The sequence below is a fragment of the Thalassophryne amazonica genome, chromosome 3 (genome assembly GCF_902500255.1).
Source record: "Thalassophryne amazonica chromosome 3, fThaAma1.1, whole genome shotgun sequence".
Classification (NCBI taxonomy): Eukaryota; Metazoa; Chordata; class Actinopteri; order Batrachoidiformes; family Batrachoididae; genus Thalassophryne; species Thalassophryne amazonica.
Window position 1 is genome coordinate 107342363 of NC_047105.1, and position 8094 is coordinate 107350456.

General features: G+C 39.6%; 1 protein-coding gene across 4 annotated transcripts in view; it reads right to left on the minus strand.

Moving 5' to 3' along the window:
- Window positions 1-7499, minus strand: part of dido1 (death inducer-obliterator 1) — an 86030-nt gene extending 78531 nt beyond the window's left edge. For all 4 annotated transcript variants that reach the window (XM_034167236.1, XM_034167235.1, XM_034167237.1 and 1 more), the window contains exon 1: window positions 7385-7499. The gene's annotated coding sequence lies outside the window, so the exon portion shown is untranslated. The remainder of the gene's footprint in view (window positions 1-7384) is intronic.
- Window positions 7500-8094: the final 595 nt, after the last annotated feature.

Genomic DNA, 8094 nt, shown 5'->3' on the forward strand with positions numbered 1-8094 from the left:
GTAGCAATTAAAAAAAAAAAAACTGTAGCTTTATTTGGTAAAAATAAAAATAGGTCCAACAATTCACAAATGGGAGCAGCTGAATGGACAACTCAGCTCGACAGTGACTGATTCAACACCATGCAGCTATAAGGCTAACGTCTGTTGATAAAGTTCAGCAGAGCCTTAACTTCACATATTTTCAGTTACTCACTCACCTTAGACAAAAGTTTGTCCATCGCTCAAACTCAATCTTGCGGTTAGGAGTTGCAGACAGAGTTAAACTCTCGTCTGTATGATATCTGCGTTAACATTTTCAGCAAATGGGAGCTTCACCCATTAGCTCCACTTAATATATTACTGGAAGAAATACACAGCTCATATCTTTTAAAGTCCACAACCAAGCAAACCGTTAGGTGAACAGCCACGCATTAGGGCTGAAATGATTAGTCGAGTAACTCAACTAATTCGATTACAAAAAAATGTTTGAGGCAAATTCTGTGCTTCGAAGCTCCGTTTAATGTTTAGTACATACGCCAGGCCTGTGTGGCGCTGTAATGTCCCCCCAAAAAACAGAAGACTAGAGCATGAGCATAAGGCATGTAAGAGCTAATCTGTAGCAGCAAAAACAACACCTTTCCAACGAGGCACAAATGAGTAAAATGAAGCCTTTTCAGAAAAAGAGGGTCCACACTTATCTGAATTAGACTTACTGCGCATTTATAGCAAAACTGACTAAATATGACTAAATGAAGTACTTCATTTTCAGAAATGCGCTCTGTTCTCAAAGCGGTACATGCAAAGGAACGACACTTGCCTTTGCAGACGTACAGCGGGACGTACTGCTGCCTCGTCAGGGCTCGTAGCATCAGATCTTGAAGTTCAGAGTCCGTTGTATATGCCCCCCACCCCCAAAAATCGCTTGTAGTCACAGACGTACTTAAACATCCCTTGTTTATTGTTTCAGCATTGTAAAGAGACAGCTGTGATCATGTTCAGGTGTAGCCTGACTGAGGATTAGACTGCCTGCGGTGTCAGGGGAGGGCTGAGTTCCTAACACCGGGAAAAATCCTAAACTTGTAAAGATATGAACAAAAATAAATAGTTACTCAGGAAAACAGAGAGGGATAGACTAAATTTGACAATCTGTGTGGTGGTAGAGCGACATTGTGCCATTGTTTCGGGAGAGCCCTGGACTATTGATGTTGTTTAAAAACGCAAAAGTACTTTTTAACCCGATTACTCGATTAATCGCCAGAATAATGGATAGAATTCTCGATTACTAAAATAATCGATAGCAGTCCCCAAAAATTGAATTAATAAATTCCTAAAGCCAAAACAAAATAACCGCTCTTCTTAGCAAATTATTGGCAGCTTGTAAACCAACAAGATGTATTACCGCCACCATTTGGGCATGTAACTGAATGAATGGATTCTGACATACGCTATCAAAAATTAACCCAGAAACGTTCACGAGTAAAAACCTGGAAAAACCTTTCCAGTAATCTTTAAACACTGGTAATAGTAGTAGTGCAGTTATTAGTAATTATTAATTCATAAAAATTCAGTAAGGTATGCCTTCTATAATATATTCCAATTTTAAAGTAGAACTCTACTAGCGCTGCAGCTATCTATTTTTTGTAATTGAGTATTCTACTGATTATTGTGCCGATTAATCGAGTAATCAGATAAAAAGTACTTCTGCATTTTTAAACATCAATAGTCCAGGGCTCTCCCTAAGCAATGGCACAATGTCCCTGTGCCAAAGTCTTGACATTTTGCTGAAATGGCGATGGGATGTGGCTTTCTGTTCTGTCCCCCCCCAACTTGTAAAATATAACTTTTTTTTTTTAAGGTTGGTGGACTGGATCCCTACGTGTTTTTTTTTTTAATCCCTGTTTCTCTGATTCAGCAGAGGCATTTCAGCAGGAGGTTGAACATGCAACCCTCGCAGTTACTGTTTTTTTGTTGTTGTTTTAAGCTACCGTGTTTGTGAATCATTGTGTGTTGCCCAGAAAAAGCGAAACAGTGCGAGTCTGAACAGCAGCCGGCTTCGACTGATGGGGAACCGGCTGTCGGGTCAATAGTTACTCACCAAGTCGAGCAGACCGTGTGTTTTTTAGTAATAAACACACTGCTTCGTACTAAATGCGCAGTAAGTCTATTTCAGATGATCAGTGTGGAGACTCTTAAAACTTTAAATATCTAAAAAAAAAGAAAAAAAAGAAAAAAAAAAGAAGAGTAGAATAAAGTCACTTGGGTGCCTGGTCTTGAGAACTAGGGATAGTAGGTCAAGAAGCTTTTTTATCCCATGGGAACTCTCCCTACCCACCCAAGCGGCTCAAGAAATTTGACATCATGTATATAAGTGATATTTACACAATAAGGATAATAAACAACATATACAAGAATTATAGTGAAAGTCCCTTCGACTGCTCCCTTGTTTGCACTCGGGGTCGCCACAGCAAATCCAAGGTGGATCTGCATGTTGAATCGGCACAGGTTGTACCCCGGATGCCCTTCCTGACGCAACTCCACATTACATCGAGAAATGTGGCAGGGGTGGGATTTGAACCAGGAACCTTCTACACTGAAACCAAGCGCATTAACCACTTGGCCACCACCCCTGCCCTAGACAAGAAATATAGTACTACATAATATATAGGAATTAGCTTCTTAAACCTAAATATTCATACATGAGAAGATTGGATATACACGTATACCTAGTCTGTAGACTAGTAAAATAAATTATAGCCAGTAGGCTAAGCTATAAATATGGTTAATTTATTGGAGAAACAGAAGCTATGATGTAATATGCTTTAGATATCCATCTATAGTTTACTATAGGAAGACAAAATACATATTCTACAACCCCTGGCAAAAATTATGGAATCATGAAAAACAAAAGAACACTCCAACACATCACTAGTATTTTGTTGCACCACCTCTGGCTTTTATAACAGCTTGCAGTCTCTGAGGCATGGACTTAATGAGTGACAAACAGTACTCTTCATCAATCTGGCTCCAACTTTCTCTGATTGCTGTTGCCAGATCAGCTTTGCAGGTTGGAGCCTTGTCATGGACCATTTTCTTCAACTTCCACCGAAGATTTTCAATTGGATTAAGATCCGGACTATTTGCAGGCCATGACATTGACCCTATGTGTCTTTTTGCAAGGAATGTTTTCACAGTTTTTGCTCTACGGCAAGATGCATTATCTTGAAAAATAATATCATCCCCAAACATCCTTTCAATTGATGGGATAAGAAAAGTGTCCAAAATATCAACGTAAACTTGTGCATTTATTGATGATGTAATGACAGCCATCTCCCCAGTGCCTTTACCTGACATGCAGCCCCATATCATCAATGACTGTGGAAATTTACGTGTTCTCTTCAGGCAGTCATCTTTATAAATCTCATTGGAACGGCACCAAACAAAACTTCCAACATCATCACCTTGCCCAATGCAGATTCGAGATTCATCACTGAATATGACTTTCATCCAGTCATCCACAGTCCATGATTGCTTTTCCTTAGCCCATTGTAACCTTGTTTTTTCTGTTTAGGTTTTAATGATGGCTTTCGTTTAGCTTTTCTGTATGTAAATCCCTTTTCCTTTAGGCGGTTTCTTACAGTTCGGTCACAGACGTTGACTCCAGTTTCCTCCCATTCGTTCCTCATTTGTTTTGTTGTGCGTTTTCGATTTTTGAGACATATTGCTTTAAGTTTTCTGTCTTGACGCTTTGATGTCTTCCTTGGTCTACCAGTATGTTTGCCTTTAACAACCTTCCCATGTTTGTATTTGGTCCAGAGTTTAGACACAGCTGACTGTGAACAACCAACATCTTTTGCAACATTGCGTGATGATTTACCCTCTTAAGAGTTTGATAATCTTCTTTGTTTCAATTGACATCTCTCGTGTTGGAGCCATGATTCATGTCAGTCCACTTGGTGCAACAGCTCTCCAAGGTGTGATCACTCCTTTTTAGATGCAGACTAACGAGCAGATCTGATTTGATGCAGGTGTTAGTTTTGGGGATGAAAATTTACAGGGTGATTCCATAATTTATTCCTCAGAATTGAGTGAGTCCATATTTTTTTCCCTCTGCTTGGTCTAAAAAAGTAACCGTTACTGACTGCCACAATTGTTTTTCCTGATTTCTTATAGTGTTTCTTAAAGCCAGAAAGTTGCCATTTGAAATGACTTTAGTTTTGTGTCATGTCTGTGATCTGCTTTTTTCTACAAACTTAAACAACTGAATGAACATCCTCCGAGGCTGGTGATTCCATAATTTTTGCCAGGGGTTGTATATGCTATCTAATGGAAACTCCAAAATAGGATACTATACATTGATATCTATTAAAGAACCCATAAACCGAAGAATATTAAAAATTTACAACATGTAAAATAAATAAATCACGAAAATAAGCTAAGATGAGCTACTGTTAAATTAGTCGTTAATAAGCCAACCGTACCTTGCTAGCCAAGGTAAACAAAGCCGGTAACTACTGTATAAAGTACATTAGCGTAATTTAACCCTAAAATCACAGTATTAAATATATATAAAACAAATGTAAACAAAAGTGTGTATTAACGTTAGTATCCCAAACAGAACTGACTATATTGTTAGCTATGCTAAATGGTGCTACAGCAGGCTAGATAAGCTAACATTAGCTGTTAGGTTAAACTAATTGTACCCCACTCTTCCATATTTTTTTCATTAATATAATATTAAAGAAAGAACAAGTGTGCTGAAATGTATATGGAGACATGATATAAATACATGATCATAATCAAGTTATACAAGTTGTTATCTTCATTGAGACTTCACAGTTTGAATTTCAGAGTGTTTTATTCAGCAGGAATTTAAATGTCAGTTTTCAGACAGTTACTGTACAAACACTGCAGTTTGTTTATACAATAAATTCCACTGTCTTAACAAAATGAAAGAACTACTCCACTAGGTAGTTCCTTTGCTCTTTGGCTGCTGTACTTGTGTTACCATGACGCAGGTTTTCCATGTCTGGCAGCTGGGCATCTTGTCTCCATGAGCCTGGGATTATTTTGTGATTGTGCTGTGGATCCTCTTGGTCAAGTGTAGCGACATCAATTGTAGGGTTTCTGAGTCGCACGAAGTTGTGTAGGACACAGCATGCATGGGTGAGCTTGATGACTATGTCTGGCGGTAGGGGCAAAGTGATAAGAAGACAGCGGAAACAAGCTGCCAGAAGGCCAAATGCATTCTCCACAACTCTTCTGGCTCTTGACAGTCTGTAGTTGTAGACTCTCTGTTGGTGAGTCATGTTGCAAAGTGGCAGAGGCTTCATCAGCCAAGTCTTGAGAGCAAAAGCCTCATCTCCCACAAAAAAGTATTCCAGTGGCTGGTCATCATGAGGCAGAGGGTCTGCTTCAGGCAGGTTCAGTTTGCCTGCCTCAATTGCTGCCTTGAAAGGAGTCGCGTTCAACACACCAGCATCAGAGCCAGAGCCAGCCTGTCCAATGTCCACATACATGAATATGGAGTGAGCATCTACAACTACAAGTAGTACAATGGAGAAGAACCCTTTGTAATTGTAGAATAAGCTGCCAGTCTTTGCAGGCTTCTTGATGGCAACATGTTTGCTATCTATGGCACCCATGCAGTGAGGAAAGTTCCAGCGGTTGTAGAAATGTTGTGAAACTTGTTTCCATCCCTCTGGAGTAACTGGGCACATGAGTACTTCATCAGATAACTCATTGATTATGGCCTAGCACACTTGTGGAATAAACACAGATATGGTGTTGTGGGCAACTCGAAATTCATACTGAAGTGTCTTATAGCTGTTGCCAGGAACCTCAAAGTGATAGCAAGCTTCAAACGAGGTTCCAGGACGTTCCTGTAGCTGGTATCGTGTTTGGTAATCCTTGGTACAATTCGTGTCAAAAGTTCATGGAAAGCCTGTGGCTCCATCCGCATAAAATTGGTAAAAGAAGAAACATCCTCAGCATGCAGTTCTTTCATCAGCTTTTCATACTGCCCATGCAGGGGCATGCGCTGGATCAAAGGTGTCACCCTAACACGTCGTCTTCTCATTCTTGCAATAGCTTGCATCCTTCTGTATTCTTGCTCTTCTTTCAAGCGTTCACATTCTGCCACATAATTAATTAGGGCTTCCAGTGCATCCAGATGCAAGAGAATTGCAGCTTTTAGCCCAGGACTTAACCACCTCATGATCTTCTTCTGTTTGTGTTATTACAACAGTCCACTCTAATTCCAACAGCAGCGATGTGTTCTGGACAGCAGGCAGGAGTGGATTGAGAGGCAGAAAACTCGGTTTATACAAGGGCAAGAGCTACATACGTGGCAATAAGAATACAGTAAGCAACCGTACGCAACTGTACGCGCAGCTCTATGCAAGCCTGGTGTGAAGGGGCTTTAGCACATTACAGCAAACGAGTACATCCTGAAATAAGCTTTACGTACTGAATTTATCTGTAATCGAAAAATCTTTGATTCTAATCGTGACCCCATGAAGAATAATCACCCCGTAAAATACTGAAAAATTCACACACCCCTATTTAAGAATCCAAGATCATTAGCACTGACAGACATGCATTGAGACACAGATCATACTGCAGGGCAAACGCCCAATTTAAATAAATAAATAAATCCAATATACTGACCGCCTGTTGTCACGAGAAACTGCCATGTTCATAATTACTGAGGACGGTGATGGACAGCAAAGAACAGATCAGTTTGCAGAACGATAGCGGTGATATCCATCAATTACTGCACACCCTCCCTGCAAACCCCCTATCTTACATGTGGTTCTTAAAAAATTAAAATAAACTAAGCATAAGTGACAAATACGTATGACGCCAAGGCTGTTATATATTTAAATTCGAAAAAGAAGACAAACGGCCCGGTTGCACGCCACACAAAGATGGCTGCGCTGAGATTTAGCACAACCCACACCGCGAGCATGATTAAAACGACTGTTCGCCGGCGAATATTTGTTTCATATTGTGGCAGATTGAGCAATAATAATATTAAAACATTACAGTTGTACGTCCTACTCTTTATAATTCCGTCCTCAATGGTCGTTGCACAACGTGCACTTTAGCTTAGCTAACGCTATTAGCCATACGCAGCTAACAAACTCGGCCACGCCAGCGAAAAATCCTACCTGGAATAAACTTGATCATGGACATAACACGACAAAACAACACACATAATATGTTAATCGTGTAGAAACACTCAGGAATGAGCCGAATTAAATACTAATACTTAGCCAACATCGTGCCCCGTCGTCGACACGACCTCACCTCAGACATTTGGAATGAGTGCTTAAAGTACGCAGAACAAACAGAGAAATAAATACATCCAAATTGCTATAGTACATAAAACATATATTCTACCCACCTGCAAGATACAACCAGAGATAAACACGTACTCGACGTTGTTTTTTCTATCATTCCTCCATTTTCCTGCTGGAGATGACGACGGACGACAGCAGATGGCTGACATCAGTGACTCCACAGCGCCCCCATGGGTGAAATGCGGTAGGTGCAAGCGTTAACAAACGAAAACCCGACAAAAAAACTAAGGCAAAAGCGAAAAGAATCAATCTCATAATGTTTGGGGATTTTGTTGTGGTATTTTTTTCATTCAGTTTTATTTATATTTGTGCCTTTCTTTTCATTTCTGGGTGATGCTGATGCACCGCTTAATACCCCTGCGCAGTAGGTGGCAGTAACATGCTTTCGCGAACCACCAATAAACTTTGCAAGAAGAAGAGGAAGTAGTCGGTTGTGGTTCTCATGGTCGACTCGTATTAAATAAATCAAGATGAAAATAAAACAATAATAATGAAAAAATTCTAAGTATTTATTGCATGTGAAATTCTACCACAAAATGCACAAAATCGGCAGGGATAGGGAAATTACATAACTGTCGTTTGAAATTTCCCGTTTATATATATATATATACTTTAAATTCATCTCCTGACATCCTCCTTGGTTTGGTTTCTAAATGCTTTAAAATTATTTTCCTCCTTAATTAAAAATAACTAGAATAATTTGTGATGATAGTTCTCATTTTCTTTTTCCATGTTGCATTTTCCCATGTATTTT